The following is an 18,172-nucleotide window of genomic DNA, read 5'->3' as shown; positions in this document are numbered from 1 at the left end:
CGACACACGTGGACTGTCCGACGGAGGGAGATTGGAGCGGGACGACCGTTGGTTGGTCGTTCGATTGGTCGGCTCATCCGCCGACTTATATTTGGTCCTTTCACCGTTTCCGGTCCTGGGCAGTCGGTCATTTTGCTTGGAGCATCAAGGAAGTCTCCGTCACGCGTACTCTGGCCGGGGGCGGCGCTGGCGGGGTGCACGCGTGGTTGGAGTGTGAGGTGCTGCTTGCGAGTGCTACGAAGTTCGTCGCCCATCCAGCTTGGACATGAAAGTTGACTCCTCACTTAACCTATTATGGAGCCTCAACTGTTTACATTTTTTCGTTTGATCCTGGTTGTCGCTTTTGGAATATTCCCGCGAGCAACAACGTGTGTGTGTATTCAAGTCGGCTAAGATTCCAGTCGTCTTCCTGTGAAGTTTAACTTACTTTATTCCCAGTTATTGAAGTTGACCAGCGGTATCTTCTGCCTTGTGGTCGTTGACATTCCGGTTACCTGTCCTGGTCATTGACGTAATTTTAGGCAGTGTATTTTCCTCGTCGTGTTGTTGCTGTCCAGCGCGGCTGTAGTTCGAAAGCTGAGGTGTTGTTGGTCGTTGTGGGCGCCAAATTCCGTGTGTCGCTGTATTGAAATCTTGTGGTCGTTTTGCTGGTTGCGTGGAGCGGAACTGATTTTGTTGATTGGTCGGTCGGCTGTCTGTCAGTTGGGTTGCCTTCAGATGAAGAAGTCTTTGGACAGGCTACCTGTCTCACCTAAACGGATGTTAGTGTTACAATCCCAGGCCAACCCTTGGAAGCTTCTGAGCGCCGTTCCTTGTGTGTTACATAGTAATTTCCCTGTTTGGGTTTTAGTTACTTGGTTGATGTGTGGCCTTCAGACGAGTATCAATATCTCTTAAATTAATGTTCTTGTCTTGCTCTTAAGGCATGAGATTGTTGTGCTTTTGTATGGGGCCTTCAGCCGAATTTCGCATGAAATGTTTTAAAATAAGGCCTTCTGCCTTTGGATTGTAACTTTTCTTATTGCTTAATATGCGGCCTCCAGCAAAGTTCCGTTAAAATTAAATTGCTAAGGTCTTGACCCTGTTTAGATTGAAGATTTAGAAAATATTTTTGGGTGAAACCTCCAGAAGAACCTTGTATTTCAATTTCTTACTTAGGCCTTGTGTCTTGGATTTTGAGTGTGGCCTTCAGCCGATCCAAAGTTAATCAAAGAAGGTCTATTAAAGTTTTGAGTGTTTTGCATCCTTGTTGCAATGTTGTGTGTTGATAAATAAAGTTTGTATATGGAGTGCAACTGGCAGCAACTTATTTTGGCCCCTTTGGACAACCTAATCCGATCTGTCCTGCTAGCCCAGGCATTTTACCGTGTTTTATTATGTTTCTTTAAACCTCTAATAGATTATCACAGATTATCATACGGTAAACTCAAACTTTGTAGGGCTGAAGTAATACATTGCGTACAATATAAGCAAAGCCATACTCGATAGCTAAAAATCATCTTGATGTCTCGTTTGCCACCCTGTGGACTAAATACACTGCCAGGAAAAAAGTAGTACGCCTGGAAACAAGTAGTCGATTTTATCCGACGAAGGAATATCCCAAATGGGTGATAGTAAGTGCAGAGACAATGGTTTCAACGTCTTCCGACAGCAGATGACGTAGCAGCATAGCTACCAGAGCGCCATCTGCGTCTACTCTTTAATAGGGAACGCTCACAGCCAGAAGGCTCAATGTAGTGCAAACGAGTGAAGCAAGCAGGCAGCCATGCCACAGACACGCACTTGTGCTTGCTTCCTACAGCCAACTGAGCGAGTTTTAAAGGGGTCAGACTGTGGCCTTCAGAGTGGTGGGATGGTCCTTCCGCAGAACTGCCGCAGAATTTGGACGTACTGCATCAGTTGTGCAACGCTGCTGGTGTCAGTGGTCACGTGAACATTCTCACACCCACAGACGACGTTCTGGACATTTACGCTTCGTAGATGCCCGCCAGGATCGTCGTATTGTAAGGCCAACAATGACATATCGTACAGCTACCACAGCAGACGTACAGTTGCGAACTGGCTAATAGTAGTGAGACTACTGGCACGCACACCTCCAGCCCATCTTCCAGTCACGCCACAGCATCTGTGTGCACGGCTCGACTGGTGCCATCAGGGGGTCACTTGGAACGGTGTGCCGTGATCTTTGGCAATGAAAGCAGATTCTGCCTGCACGCAGGTGATGGTCATTTGCGCGTATGATGTAGACCTAATGAGCGCTGTCTCGTAGAGTGCATTCCTTCAAAAATGGTTCAAATGGCTCTCAGCACTATGGGACTTAACTGCTGTGGTCATCAGTCCCCTAGAACTTAGAACTACTTAAACCTAACTAACCTAAGGACATCACAAACATCCATGCCTGAGGCAGGATTCGAACCTGCGACCGTAGCGGTCGCGCGGTTCCAGACTGTAGCGCCTAGAACCGTTCGGCCACTCTGGCCGGCCTTCATTCCTTCAAGACACACTGGCGCCATCCGAGGCATTATGGTCTGGGGTGCGACAAGCTGTAACTCTTGTTCATTTTGGTTTTTGTGGAGAGGGCGCTAATCAGCGCTTGGAACGTGCAGAATGCCGAAGCCGTCGCCACACGGACCGTCCATCCGAACGCTGAGCGTTCAGCGTGCCGAGTTTCTGATGTCATAGCAAGGAATAGCACGTTCGGGAGTCTTTCCGAAGGTGCAGAGCAATATCTAGCATGTCAGATATTCTGAGCGTTCTCTGCCTCGTGATGGCTGGGTGTTGTGTGCTGTCCTTAGGTTAGTTAGGTTTAAGTAGTTCTAAGTTCTAGGGGACTGATGACCATAGATGTTAAGTTCCATAGTGCTCAGAATCATTTTTTTTTTATTCTGAGTGTGCGTCTGAGCGTTGACCAATGAGATGGCACAACGCCACCTACGTCACACGCACGCCGTCTCCCTTCAGTACAGAGTTGTGAGACGCCAAATTGGCATTCATTTCAATCCTATACGTATATATGCCGTTTCTGAGCACCAGCAAATTGAGAATCGCTTGAAAACCCGTTGTTAACTGTGTGATTCGTTCCAATAAAATAATGAGAAACATCATATTCGCGGCAAAAGAATTATTGTAAGTTGCATATTATGAGAGTATGCTATTTAGGGGCAGCGACGCACTAAAGATCCACCGAAAACGCATTATTCTTGGTACAATTTATTATAATTAAATTTCAATTAGTAACATATCTACATTAAGGTTTCCAGTACGTGGTAACATGTCGCCAAGGGCCATACCATGTTGAATACACCGGTTCTCGTCCGATCACCGAAGCTAAGCAACATCGGGCCCGGTTAGTACTTGGATGGGTGACCGCCTGGCAACACTGGGTGCTGTTGGCTCCATCTCATTTATGACGGCACGGTAGCTCAGCGTGTTCGGTCAGAGGGCTAGCTGCCCTCTGTAATAAAAAAAAAAAAACTGAGTTCATGGATCAACATCGAACTGAAACGGGTGTCTTTCGACGTCCGCCCAGAGCAGATACAACGAACGAAAACGAAGAAAAATGAGATTAAAAAAAAAAAGCGAGTAGCGACACTGATTCGTGTCGTGTGGCTCGTTAGGGCGGTGGTTCGCGTGTCGACCATTTCAAACTTTTTTTTCCCCTCAACATTCGTGTTTGTATTAGGTTCTTTCACCTAATTATTAGTTTAATATAAGTATATACGATAGTATTTGATGTTATGTAAATATAAGTTCACCTTTTTTAGGGGTGACTTTGTTCGATTGGCTTAATATACAGGACAGCTTCTTGTATAAAGATATTTTGCTCCTTTTTCTTTTACGCTTCGTAATTCACATGTTGCAAGGATTCTGCTACTGGGTAGGAACAGTGATCAAGTAAGACTGACCTTGGGGTTTTACTAAAATGTGGGAATGATGAAATAATGTTTATCTTATGCGGAGAAGTATTCCAAATTTGTACCGCACTGTTTGTAATGGAACTTTTTATAAGTCTGTGTCCTTATTGTTTGGACGAGGTTCTTCCCTTTCCGTTGACGACGGAGGAAATGTGCGGTTTAAAAGAGCTAACGCGGGACTTTTACGCGCGCCCGTTTAGTAAACAGTGTGATTTACAAACTAGAAACATCCCGCAACTGCCGCTGGAGTGCGTTGTGATCGCGTATACCATGTTGGAGGCCACGTACCGTATGCACGAGTCGCATCATTTCTGAGCGTTCAGCAGCACGTTGAACTTGGCACTCTCATCGTTGACGTTCCACAGCACGGTCCGTGTGCCGACGGCTTTAGACCCGTTCTTTTGCCGTTCTTGCAACAGGAAGGCGATGTATTGTTCGAACAGGGTAATGCTTGCCAACACACAGCCCGTGAGACTGAACGTGCTCTGCAAGGCGTGCAGCATTTTCCCTGGCCAGCACGATCTCTGGGCTTGTCTGTAATCGAGCACCTGGGATATGACGAGAAGTGACTCGTGCGACATGTCAGCCAACGACCCTTACAGAACTACGTGAACGGGTCGAGCAGGCAACATTCGCCTTCCTTACGATCGACTGGATGCCAGATTGAGCACTTGTATTGATGACCTTGCAGGCTACACCACGTACGAATGTGGGTCTTTCAGCATAGGTCGATACCTGGTACTACGGAACCGCTTGTGCTATTGATCCGTAACTGTAATCATTTGATGTACCCCATAAGCACAGTTCCAACAATAAATTTTGAGTGAATTGGGAACCTCTGAAAAGATGTACTAATTTTTTCGCGGCAGCGTGTAAGGAAATCCTTGGATTCTGGGACAGAATGCGACCACCACTGCACTAAAACTTGGAAGAGTTAAGCATTGCTTCGATGGAGAGAGAAGTCCTTCGTAGCATGTTGTGGGGTATCATTGGCGCAATAAGCGTCAGTTTAGCCCGTCTGGTCGGCTGAATGTTTGCATAACGGCTGCGTGTCGCTCTTCATCAACTTAATCCGTGAAAATGTGCTGGCACAAGGTCTGTAGCTGACATAACGGTAATAGAGAACTTCACGGTGAACACAGCACTGTATAGACTACGAGAGCGTCTGTTATCTCCCCATATGAGCACACTAACAAAAGGAGACACGTTGTGTGAACGTTTTGGAAAAATGGAAATTTGTGGTAAGGTCTTATGGGACCAAACTGCTGAGGTCATCGGTCCCTAAGCTTACACAGTACTTAATCTAACTTCAACTAACTTACGCTAAGGACGACACACACACACACACACGGCCACCCACCCCCCCACACCACACACACACACACACACACACACACACACACACACACACATGCCCGAGGGATGACTCGAACCCCCGACGAGGGAAGCCGGTGAACGTTTTCAGATGTACGAGTATATTGGACTTTTATAATTATACCGCAAACAACAACGTGTGTGTGTATGTGTGTGTGTGTGTGTGTGTGTGTGTGTGTGTGTGTGTGTGTGAGAGAGAGAGAGAGAGAGAGAGAGAGAGAGAGAGACTGAGCAGTAGAGGAATTAGGGATTGGCAGATTGAAACTTTGAATCAGTGCGTTTTTTCCGAGCTCATATGAGCCCGACTGTAGCGAAGTGCAGTCAAAAGCTGAATTCACAGTTTGAGTCCCAGCCCAGCACAGTTCAAACTCTCCGTTCCAAAGTGATTTCGGCCGGCCGGGGTGGCCGAGCGGTTCTAGGCGCTTCAGTCTGGAACCGCGCGACCGCAACGGTCGCAGATTCGAATACTGCCTCGGGCATGGATGTGTGTGATGTCCTTAGGTTAGTTAGGTTTAAGTAGTTCTAAGTTCTAGGGGACTGATGACCTCAGAAGTTAAGTCCCATAGTGCTCAGAGCCATTTGAACCAAAGTGATTTCATTCTGGAAACGAATGAAACTAACGTTCACCTAAGTAAGTTGTTAGTAATATAATACATTATTCGACAGATTCCTATGACCGATGCAGAGTATATTTAGAATACCAGACGAATTTGAGAGAAGTCTTAGTAGAACTAGTACTTACTTTCATTTTGAAAATTTGTGGTAAGATCTTATGGAACCAAACTTCTGAGATCATCGGTCCCTGAGCCTACACACTACTTAATCTAGCTTTTGCTATGGACAACAGACACACCCATGCCCGAGGGAGGACTCGAACCTCCGACGGAGGGGAGCCGCACGGACCGTGACAACGCGCCCATGACCGCGCGGCTACCCCGCGCGGCTTTGATTTTGCTGTCCTTTATTTAATACGTGTATTACACGCCTATAAACATGTTAACGATACACAGAATGTCCCAGGACGAATGGTCAGATTTCGGGGATATGACAGAAACTGTCAGTGGAAGTAAAAGGGTGTAGTAAACATGGGTTCGAAAGTGCAAACTTTAAGAGCTGTGAGCCCTTGTTCAACATAAGAGGTGTCTTCCACACTTTCACAGTAACAAAGATTAACAAGGATTCATAGCTCTCAAGTGATGCATTTTACAACCTGTGTTTACTAAACTAGTTTGCTTCGAATGATCGTTCATGTCATATCCCTGATTATTGAACATTCCTACTGGGTCACACTGCAGAGTAAGTGAAAATCAGCATAAAATCCTGCTCAAGGCTGCTGCCCAGTCTTCATCCTGTTCTTGACCGTCCCAGAAGTTCACGCGCTCACGAGGGAGGGATAAGTTTTGTAAGCAGAATCGCGGTTTTCGCGATAATTAAGACAAACGAAATTTTACATAATTCTGTCCTCCCCCCTTTCCCCCTACACACACACACACACACACACACACACACACACACACACACACTGTTCTTAGAATGTTGTTTCAGTCGTGGGTTCCCTGGAAAACGAGGTATGAGCACCTCTTACTAATAAAGGACTAAATCCCCCAAGTGAGACGTGGATCGTAAATACCTGTTGCAAATAAAACTGTCTCGATAGCTCGACGTGTTTTTATTTACTACGATATTTCGCCTACTTCCATTATCAGATCAAAACTTGGCACTGGTAAAAGTAAGTTCAATGTCACTTTCAACGTAGTATATGAAAATATATTAAGGTATCTAGACAACTTTATTCGGAAAAAAAGACAAGCATCTTCCTGACTTTTCATGCTTTTGTGCCGAATCTTCTGCAAGAACACTCCTCGAGATTCCCATTGGATAACAATGCTCAAATCCCACATAATAATTCATCGAAGTAACTGTTTGACATCTCCAGATCGCGCTGGTAGTTACTGCAAGACGCTAAGATCACGAATCAGGAATGCCTGAAAAGCTTTTACGCTAACCCAATAAAGTTGGACGCTGCCGCGAACTGCCGTAGGCACTTCGGGATGTAGAACAGTTGCTTCGAGGAAATACTGCGAGGCTTACACAGTGTTATCAGGAGGAGGAGAAGGAGGAGGAGGAGGAGGAGGAGGAGGAGGAGAAAACTGGATTGCGGATTGTTTGCTGAGTGCACTTCCACTGTCTCCCCCTCCCCCCACTCCCCCCATGGTGCCATCAGTCTCTCTCCTCCTTCCTCTCTCTCTCTCTCTCTCTCTCTCTCTCTCTCTCTCTCTCTCTCCCCTTCTCCCTCTCCCTCTCCCTCCCTCCCCCCTCTCCTATTTCTCTTTTCCTCATCTCAATTGGTAATTCGACGGCTCACATATGGAAATATCACACCAAAACTATTCGATGCAAGGGCGCTTTTCTTCTTCGGGACGCCGGTGCGAAGAATATTGCTTACTCTTCCGCGTACATCTGCATCTGCGAAACAACTCTGCACTTTACATTTAAGTGTTTGTTAGGGGGTTCAAAGCCATAGAGCCATATTCAGACTACTTTTGGACCGTTCCTCTCTGGAATAGCACGTGGGAAGAACGAATAACATACTCAAATCTTTCCGTGCGCACTCTGATTTCTCTTACTGTATGACGATAATAGTGTCTACCTACGTAGGTCAGGGTGGAATGAAATATTTTGTCATTCGGAAGAGTCTGAAACTGAAATTCCCGGAGAAGATTTCGCCGCGACAAAAAGCGCCTTTATTTTGATGATTCCAACACAAATACCTCATCATATTAGTAACACTCCCTCCTCTATTTTACGGTAGTAAAATTGAACTTTTTCGATTTCTGCTGTCAATGCTATCTGACGGGATGCTGTATAGCGTAGCAGTACTCTAGCAGATGATGGACAAGCGTAGTACATATACCCTCCTTAGTACACCTGTTGCATCTTCTAAATGCTCTGCCAATAAAACGCTGTCTTTGAATCCCCCCTCCCCCCTCTCCCCACGCAACATTTTATGTTGTGTGATCGCTCCAATTTAAGTTGTTAGTGATTGTAATCCCTCGGTGTTTAATTGAGCCGATAGCCATTAAATTTAACAATGAAATTCGCCAAACAGCCGTGCAGCTAACAAGTTATTTTATTTTCGCTACCAGTTTCGACAATTCATTACGCCATCATCAGGTCTTATATGTACCTTTAAAACATAATGGGTATTGCCATCCTGCTGCCATACGTTTCTGGATGTCGTAAATTCGTACTTAAAGTGCTTCCTTCGAAGACTTGACTTTGAGTTGCAGTCAAGACCTCGAAGAAAGCATTTTAAGTACGAATTTACGACATACAGAAACGTATGGCCCCAGTATGCCAGCATCCATTATTTTTTAGAGGTGCAGGTGGGACCTGAAGATGGCGTAATGAATTGCAGAAACTGGTAGCAAAAATAAATTAAAGTAACTTCTCAGTTACACGGCAGTTTGGCGAATTTTATTGTCAAATAGAGATTCGTTGTCCAAATCAGGTTTTCAGTTGCTTTTGTTGTGATGACTTTACTAGACGCTAAACGATAGCGTCATCTGCGAACAATCTAAGTGGCCTCCTAAATCTTTTATGTAGATTAGGAACGGAAGAGGGTCTATAACATTTCCCTGGGCTATCCTGGAGATCAGTTAGTTTCATTCGATAACCTCCGCCGGGACCAGCCGCACAGTCCATTACTGCAGCGCCTAAGACCGCTCGGCTGATCACGCGCGGCTTCACAGAAGCTCTCCTGCGAATAAATTGCAGTTGTTTAAAAGAAAATGCCTTTTTTCATGCTGCACATCGAAATTTTATTTTTATTTATGCACCCAGACGCATTTCGCCCTTTTTACAAGGCATCTTCAGTGGATATCCTGAAATATTACATGATTTGTCCTTTTTACACATAGGTTATGGTTTCACATGGGGGGTATAGATTTAAAAATAGTTGCGTAACGTTTTTTTTATAATGGAGAGGTACTTACATGTAACTTCTAACTCACTGCATCCAAACAATCTGCTTTTTCTCATCTGGCAACCAGGTGGACATCTTACAGTTCACTTTCAGTTCACTGTTTACGTTACACATCTGTGCACTGCCATCTTTTTAATACAGAGATTAATTTGTTTTTCTACGTGTTACCAACATTCTCAGTTGTATGTATTCAACTGTTTTGTGAATGTGTGTGTGTGTGTGTGTGTGTGTGTGTGTGTGTGTGTGTGTGTGTGTGTGTGTGTGTGTGTTAGAGAGGGAGAGAGAGATTTCTTATTTTTTTTGGTAAAATAAAAATTATTTATTTTATTTTTATATTATTTTTTATTCATTTATTTAATCTTTATTATTATTATTATTATTATTATTAAGATTAAATAAATGAATAAAAATAGTATAAAAATAAAATAAATAATTTTTATTTTACTAAAAAAATGAAAAAAATAAGAAATCTCTCTCTCCCCCTCTCTAACGCACACACGCACACACACACACACACACACACACACACAAAACAGTTAATACATACAACTGAGAATGTTGGTAACACTTAGAAAAACAAATTAATCTCTGTATTAAAAAGATGGCAGCTACACTGATGTGTAACGTAAACAGTGAACTGAAAGTGTACTGTAAGATGTCCACCTGGTGGCCAGATGAGAAAAATCCGATTGTTTAACCGAGCGAGGTGGCGCAGTGGTTAGCACACTGGACTCGCATTCGGGAGGACAACGGTTCAATCCCGTCTCCGGCCATCCTGATTTAGGTTTTCCGTGATTTCCCTAAATCGTTTCAGGCAAATGCCGGGATGGTTCCTTTAAAAGGGCACGGCCGATTTCCTTCCCCATCCTTCCCTCACCCGAGCTCGCGCTCCGTCTCTAATGACCTCGTTGTCGACGGGACGTTAAACACTAACCACCAACCAACCGATTGTTTAGATGCAGTGAGTTAGAAGTTACCTGTAAGTAGCTTTCCATTTCATAAAAAAACATTACGGAACTGTTTTTAAATCTGTAACCCAGATGTGAAACCATAACCTACGTGTAAAAAAGACAAATCATGTAATATTTCAGGACACCCACTAAAGATGCTTCGTAAAAAGGGCGAAACGCGTCTGGGTGCACAAATAAAAATAAAATTTCGATGTGCAGCATGCAAAAAGGCATTTTCTTTGAAACAACTGCAATTTATATATAGCAGCTCCGAATATGGACACTACAAGAAACGTGTCTCCTGCGAATGTTTCAGAGGTAGGAGACGAGGTACTAGCAGAATTACAGCTGTGAGGACGCGTCGTGACTCGTGCTTCGGTAGCTCGGTGGAGCAGTTGCCCACGAAATGTTTAAGGTCTCGAGTTCGAGTATCAAATGGTTCAAATGGCTCTGAGAACTATGGGACTTAACTTCTGAGGTCATCAGTCCCCTAGAACTTAGAACTACTTAAACCTAACTAACCTAAGGACATTACATATATGTATGCCCGATGCAGGATTCGAACCTGCGACCGTAGCGGTCGCGCGGTTCCAGACTGTAACGCCTAGAACCGCTCGGCCACTCCGGCCGGGTCGAGTATCGGTCCGGACGCAGTTGTAATGTGCGAGGAAGTTTCATACCAGCGCACACTCCGCTGCAGAGTGAAAATTTCATTCTGGCCTGCTGCTATATTTGCCCTAGTGCGAAACGCGTGGTGGAGACAATGACACTGGGCGTCTGTGATACGGCTGAGGGAAGGGCTGCGGAAGAACCCGTCGGCAGGGCCAGCGAGTGAGGTTCGGCTGCGTCTCTCGTGTATTCTAGACGTCGACACTTTTCGCGCCGCGTACCGGAAGCCCGGCAAATGGCTGCAGCCGAGGCCGACTGCGCACTCCGCGCTAGCGCCGACAAAGCGACGGCGGCGAGTGTCGCCCGACACCTGCTGTGCCGCCTTGGACGGCAACACGCCGCCGGAATACCGAGTAGCTGTGTGGCAGGCGTAGGCCTACCTGTCTCACAACAGCCGCCTCCAGCTGCGGCCGGACCCCGCTGCGGTGTGGGGACGTTTGCCACGCCGGACATTTGCCACGATTTTACCTGCTCCGAAGGATTGGGTCCCTTGTTCCCCCCCCCCCCACCACCTCCTCTTCCTCCTCCTCCTCCTCCTCCTCACCGCTTACTGAGCCTTTCCGCTGGTTTACTTAACATAGTGCCAGAATCTCTTTGGATTTTCCGCCACATTTCTAGAGTGAGTTTTGCTGTGGAAACTATTAAATGCATCTCGCATTGAAATCCACACCTCAGTAAAACTTCGCTAGTCGGAGATTTTGCGTTCGTCTAAATTATACTTGCCTTTTTCGGTGCTCCTGCAGCAGCTTTCTGTCGTGTTTTGTGTACCATGGGGGATCAGTTCCGTTACTCATTAATTTATTTGGTATGAATCTCTCGAGTGCTGTCTATAATATTTCTTTGAACTTAAGCCACAAATGGTCTTCACTTACATCGTTTGAAAGGATTGGAGACTGTCTCTTAGAAAGGCGTCAACCGAATTTTTAGTTGTTTTGTAAATAGATACATTCCGCGTTTAGCTTTGGTGAATTTCTTAGTTACGGAATTGAGCCTAGCAACGACTGTGTGCTCACTAATACCCATATCCGTCGTGATATTCAGGATTATTTGTGGCTAAGAGGTCAAGTGTGTTTTCGTAACCATTTACAATTTTAATGGCCTCGTGAACTAATTGTTCAAAATAATTTTAAAAAAAGCATTTAGAACAATCACGGAAGTTGTTTTCTATCTACAATAGGGTCTGAAAATGTATTTTTGTCAACATACGGAAGGTAGATTGAAGTCACTGCCAACTATAATTATATGAGCAATGGTTTCATCTGAGATCTGAGACCGTAAAAGGAGACAGTTATTAATTTATTCCGGTTGTCGAATATAACCTCTGCCCATACTAACTCACGGGAACTATCTGGTTCAAAGTCGATCGTGAACTTACATTATTTTTCCTTAAGTTGTGCTTCTTGTTTCTGTTGTAGTGCAGATAATTACAATAACGGCTTTCCCCTCCAAAGCCTAGGATGCTTTCTCTGTGACTCTGTAAATACCAGAGCTAAACAATGTAGAACAACAACGTACGTTACAAGCATAGCATTCTGTATTACTTCATTTCCTTATTTCTAGCATTTTAAAATTGTACGACGACTTTATATGACTTTTCATACATGTTCTTATCTCTATTTAGTGAACGTACTTTGTCATGTTTGAACATTGTCCCGCTACACTTTATTAACTAATGTTTCGCCGCAAGGGATATCGCATTTTAGAGAGTAAATTAATATGGAGTATGTCGTTCTTCTTTTCACACGTTCACATACCCATTTCTTCTTTCATTATTGTCTTTTGGGCATGCAGTTGTAGCAATTAAAGTAGGCACAAATGCAGTGATCAAAAAGAAATTATTAGCGTACATTCGCATTCTGTTTACATCGTTCCTTTCTTGTTGCTCCCATGCCGATGGACTGTTTCTATCGCAATCAGTAAGCGTGAAAGTAAGCTACCCTACAGACAGAGGGATCTATATTTATCCTTGACAGAACTAATTACATACGGACATAATCGTCGGTATTGCTATCGTTCCCCAAAAGTTATAAATATTTAGATTTCGGAAAAGAAGCTCTGTATTTGGCCAAGATGTCGAAGAAGAAGTTCCCTTACGTACTGGTTGTATCGAGTAAGATGTGGAGACGGCGGTTAGAAAGCGGACAGAAGTAGTACGAGGAAGGGCGTCCCTTACCTGAGGAATCGCTACCTGGCGAAGGGGCAAGTGTGGCAAATGTCCGGCGTGGCAAATGTCCGGCATTCCCCCACTGCTGTCCAAGAGCGGCGAACCGTTTGGACAACAGATCAGCCTTGAGTGGATTTATTATTAACAACACTTGGCACTTTGCGTAGTCATACCAACAATACCAGGGTCGTTCAGTAAACAATGTCCCACAATTTTTCTTCCTCAGAAAAATTTATCCTTAAGGGACAGAAGTTGGTGATGATATCAATAAACGTCTCTTTAGCGTGTACTAATTTTCTGCATGATCTCGATCACATTCGCTGTGGCTATAAGTTCTTGCCCGATGCTTTTAACCGTGTTTTCAGGTCAGGACCATGGGGCGGACGAGGCAGTGCTGTCCATCCCAATTCGGCGTGTGGCGATATGTTTCTGGGTTCTGACAAGGGAAACTCCTCATCGCCCCCCCCCCCACCTCCCCCTCAGATTTAGTGGTAATATGGCCCAGTGGATAGCCTGTCAAAAACTGAACACAGATCAAATATGAGAACAGGAAGAAGACCTACTGACTTTATGTTGGAGAAATTACAATTCTGTGGTGTAAATGGAACAGCATATGAGTCGTTTAAGTCATATCTGCAGAACAGAAACCAAAAAATCTCTTTATATGCTTTAAGTGATTCAAAGGAGTTTGCCACTTCATCTAGCTGGGGTGAAATTACATTAGGTGTTCCACAAGGTTCGATCATGGGTCCCCTCCTGTTCTTGATATATGTGAATGACCTCCCTTCTTATTTGAAACAAGATGCTTAACTGACACTGTTTGCTGATGATACAGGCATAATTATTAATCCAGTAAAAGGAAGTCCTATCGAAAATGATACAAGTAAGGTCTTTGGAAAAGTTATTAATTGGTTTTCTGCGAATGGGCTTGCTCTGAACTTTGAAAAAACACAGTACAGCCAATTGTCTGCTGCAAAAAGTATAATTCCTTCAATAAACATAACACACCAAAAGAAGTCAGTAGCCAGGGTAGAGCATACTAAGTTTTTGGGTGTACATATAGATGAGAATCTTAATTGGAAAATTCATATTTTGGATCTCCTAAAGCAACTAGCTTCAGCAACTTTTGCAATCAGAATAATTGCCAATTTTGAGGATGCAGAAATTAGTAAGCTAATATACTTCGCATACTTCCACTCTCTGATGTCATACGGAATAGTATTCTGGGGCAACTCAATACTTAGGCAAAGGTATTCACTACTCAAAAGAAAGTAGTTAGAATAATGTGTGGGGTTCATAGTCGCACATCTTGTAGGCATCTGTATAAAAGGTTAGGAATTCTTATAACTGCTTCGCAGTACATTTACTCTGTAATGAAATTTTTTCTCAACAACATGGACCAGTTTAAAATCAACAGCGACATACATGATTACAATACCAGAAAAAAGAAAGACCTACACTATCCATTACTTAACCTATCTTTGGCACAGAAAGGGGTAAAACATGCTGCTATAAAACTTTTTGATAAATTACCAGATGAAATAAAATGTCTGACAGACAGCAATAATAGTTTCAAAAAGAAATTGAAATCATACCTCCTTGACAACTCCTTCTATACCATAGATGAATTGTTGAATATGAGTAAATAAATGTGGAGATATAATATATTCATTTTGTGCCATTTAAGAGAAGCGGATAGACAACAGAAATATTTAGGTATAACACTATAATGTAAATACAAAAAAGAAAAGAAAAAAAACTTGTTTCCTGTGCGCATTTCTTGTGCATTTGACATGTTCCACATCATAATGGTTTTCCGTGCTATTGATCAATGGAACACGTAACTAACTAACTACTAAAAAAGAAGCAAAATGGAAACAGTGCACGGTCCAAGTTCAAGATGTGCAACATGGACCAGATTTGAATAGCCACGGCGTCGTGGTTATGTGGTTACGGTGTTGGACCCCGAAGGGGGAAATACGTCTTCAAACCTCTACCGTGCTCCATATTTCTCTCTTTTTTTTTTCGCTGTATTTAAGTTTGTGCCTTTGCCGTGGTGTAACGTTCGTTTACGAGGAAGGGACCTCCAGAGGTACGTACCTCCTATTTGTTCTACATGAGTACCACATGTTACGACTATTCCGTTCCGTTTTGGAAGTTTTGGATCTTGAATTCCTTCGCTGCAACACAGTTCACATCCATTTATTTGTTGTTTTCATTTTTCAGAGAGATCTGTGCGGCATCTCTGCCGTTTTCACTTCAACACAGTTACTTGTGATGGTAATATATTCTTGCCATATCTCTCACGTTCTGTAATCAGTGTGTGGTATGACAACTGTCAAGAGCACAGAAGCAAAACAGACATGTCAGAGACCGGACGGACGGTTGATAAATTTGTGGAAAAAAAAGTGGGGCACGAGGGAGATTTGAACACGGATCTCCACCCTTGACAGTCCATCACCATCACCACACAACCACGACACCGTGTTTCTTGCAGTTCCGTCGATGTTGTACTGCGTTCACTGTTTCGATTTCTTCCTGTTTTCATGTTATCCACAGGGTCATTTCACTACTAAATCTGAGTGGGATGCGATGGGCAGTACCCCTTGTGAGAATAGTGTGTGCATTATCGTGTTGGAGAAATATTTCTTTTCGGATTCTTGTCATACCGAACTTGGCGGAAATGGGTCTCGAATTTGCGCACTGTCTTCACATATGACTGCGAGTTAATGATTAACCCTTTCGGCAACACATTTTTGAGAATGACACCGTCTCATAAGATTGTCATCAGGAATTTACAGCATAGGGAGTGCTTCGAATTATTTTCTTTTATCTTGACTACGGATGGTGCCATTCCAGTTACCGCCTTCTTGTTTCACGCTCCATCTGTAACGAAATCTGCATTTTATCCCTGCCACCTTTAAAATTTGAAGGAGAGTATTCCAGTCAACACTGTCAAAAGCTTTCTCTGAGTCTACAATTGCTATAAACGTAGGTTTGTGTTTCCTTAACCTATGTTATACGAGAGGTCATAGGGTCAGTACTGCCTCGCGTGTTCCTACATTCCTCCGGAATCCAGACTGATATGCCTCGACGTCGGCTTCTACCAGAGGTTTTTCCATTTTCTGGAATCGTGTTCGTATCTTCAACCATGACTTATTAAGCTGATAAATTGGTAGTTTTCAAACCTGTCAGCACCTTTTTTGGAATTATTATGTTCTTCTTGAAGTCTGAGGGTATTTCGCAGGTCTCATGCATCTTATATATGATATATATGTTAAATAGTGTGGGCGATAAAGGTCGCTGAGGCGTATTTCGATATTGTTTCCGCATAAAAACTGTGAAGGGGGCAGTACTCTGTTACAATTTCCCATAAATTGGATCTCACCCCCCCCCCCCCCCAGCCGAAGGCATTTTCATAATTCACAAAAGCTGCATACGTCGCCAGAATAAATTCTCTGTGCTTTTCTACTATTCCCTTTACACACTTTGAGGACAGGTTTCTTACACCAAAACAAGGAAAAAATGTTCAGTAAACACGGGCTCTAAAATGTATACATTAAGATCTATGAGCACTTGTCCAATGGAAGATTAGTGTTTCACAGTAGCGAGTATGCACTTTAGAGCCAATATTTACTAGACGTTCTACCTTGTTTCGGTGTGAGGAAGCTGTCATTAAAGTCTATAAAGGAAAATAAGTTACGCCCCGTAGGAAAAACACAATCCATATGTTTGTCTCAGTCCAAAATTTTTTTCCTTTCAGAGAAGTCTGTTAAATCCTTTAATCTTTTGGAAAATACCTTGGCATATATAGCTACAGTTTAGTAGACTTGTGTGTGTGAACCATGCACCTTGTCATTGGTTGGGAAGCTTGCGAGCCTCAGTGATACAGATAACCGTACCGTAGGTGCAACCACAACGCAGGGGTACCTATTGAGAGGCCAGACAAACGTGTGGTTCCTAAAGAGGGGCAGCAGCCTTTTCAGTACTTGCAGGGGCAACAGTCTGGCTGAGTGACTGATCTGCCCTTGTAAAACTAATCAAAACGGCCTTGCTGTGTTGGTACTGCGAACGGCTGAAAGCAAGGGGAAACTACACCAGTAATTTTTCCCGAGGGCATGCAGCTTTACTGTATGATTAAATGATGATGGCGTCCTCTTGGGTAAAATATTCCGGAGGCCAAATAGTCACCCATTCGGATTTCCGGTCGGGGACTATTCAGGAGGCCGTCGTTATCGGGAGAAACAAAACTGGCATTGTGCGGGTCGGAGCGTGGAATGCCCGATCCCTTAATCGGGCAGGTAGGTTAGAAAATTTAGAAAGGGAAATGGATAGGTTAAAGTTATAGTTCGGTGGTAGGAGGAACAAGACTTTTGGTCAGGTAAATATAGGGTTATAAATACAAAATCAAATAGGGGTAATGCAGGAGTAGGTTTCATAATGAATAAAAAAATAGGAGCGAGGGTAAGCTAGTACAAACAACATAGTGCGAATTCTTTAAAGACGAATGGAAAAACTGGTAGAAGCTGACCTTGGGGAAGATCGGTTTGGATTCTGTAGAAATGTTGGAACACGTGAGGCAATACTGACCCTACGACTTATTTTAGAAGATTTATTAAGGAAAGGCAAACCTCCATTTCTGGCATTTGTAGACCTAGGCAGAGCTTTTCACAATGTTGACCACAATATTCTCTTTCAAATCCTGAAGGTGGCAGGGGTCAAATACAAGGAGCGAAAGGCTATTTGCAATTTGTACGGAAACCAGACGGCAGTTATAAGAGTTGAGGGGCATGAAAGGGAAGCAGTGGTTGGGAAGGGAGTGAGATGTGGTTGTAGCCTATCCCCGATGTTATTCAATCAGTATATTGAGCAAGCAGTAAAGGAAACAAAAGAAAAATTTGGAGTAGTAGTTAAAATCCATGGAGAAGAAATAAAAACTTTGAGGTCTGTAATTCTGCCAGAGACAGCAAAGGATCTGGGAGAGCAGCTGAACGGAATGGACCGTGTCTTGAAAGGAGGATGTAGGATGAACATCAACAAAAGCAAAGCGAGGATAATAGAATATAGTCGAATTCAAATGGTTCTGAGCACTATGGGACTCAACATCTTAGGTCAT

The 18,172-nt window shown here is 43.6% G+C and overlaps 1 protein-coding gene and 1 non-coding gene across 2 annotated transcripts in view; both read left to right on the top strand.

The window, feature by feature from the left end:
* LOC126136093 (uncharacterized) overlaps window positions 1-18,172 on the top strand; it is a 118,136-nt gene that overhangs the window by 31,846 nt on the left and 68,118 nt on the right. The gene's annotated exons all lie outside the window — the stretch shown is intronic.
* LOC126101646 (5S ribosomal RNA) lies at window positions 3,277-3,395 on the top strand. The gene has a single exon (XR_007522378.1). It is a non-coding gene; the product is annotated as a 5S ribosomal RNA (ribosomal RNA).

Source organism: Schistocerca cancellata, chromosome 1 (genome assembly GCF_023864275.1).
Source record: "Schistocerca cancellata isolate TAMUIC-IGC-003103 chromosome 1, iqSchCanc2.1, whole genome shotgun sequence".
Taxonomy (NCBI): domain Eukaryota; kingdom Metazoa; phylum Arthropoda; class Insecta; order Orthoptera; family Acrididae; genus Schistocerca; species Schistocerca cancellata.
This window is presented reverse-complemented; position numbering and strand designations above follow the sequence as displayed.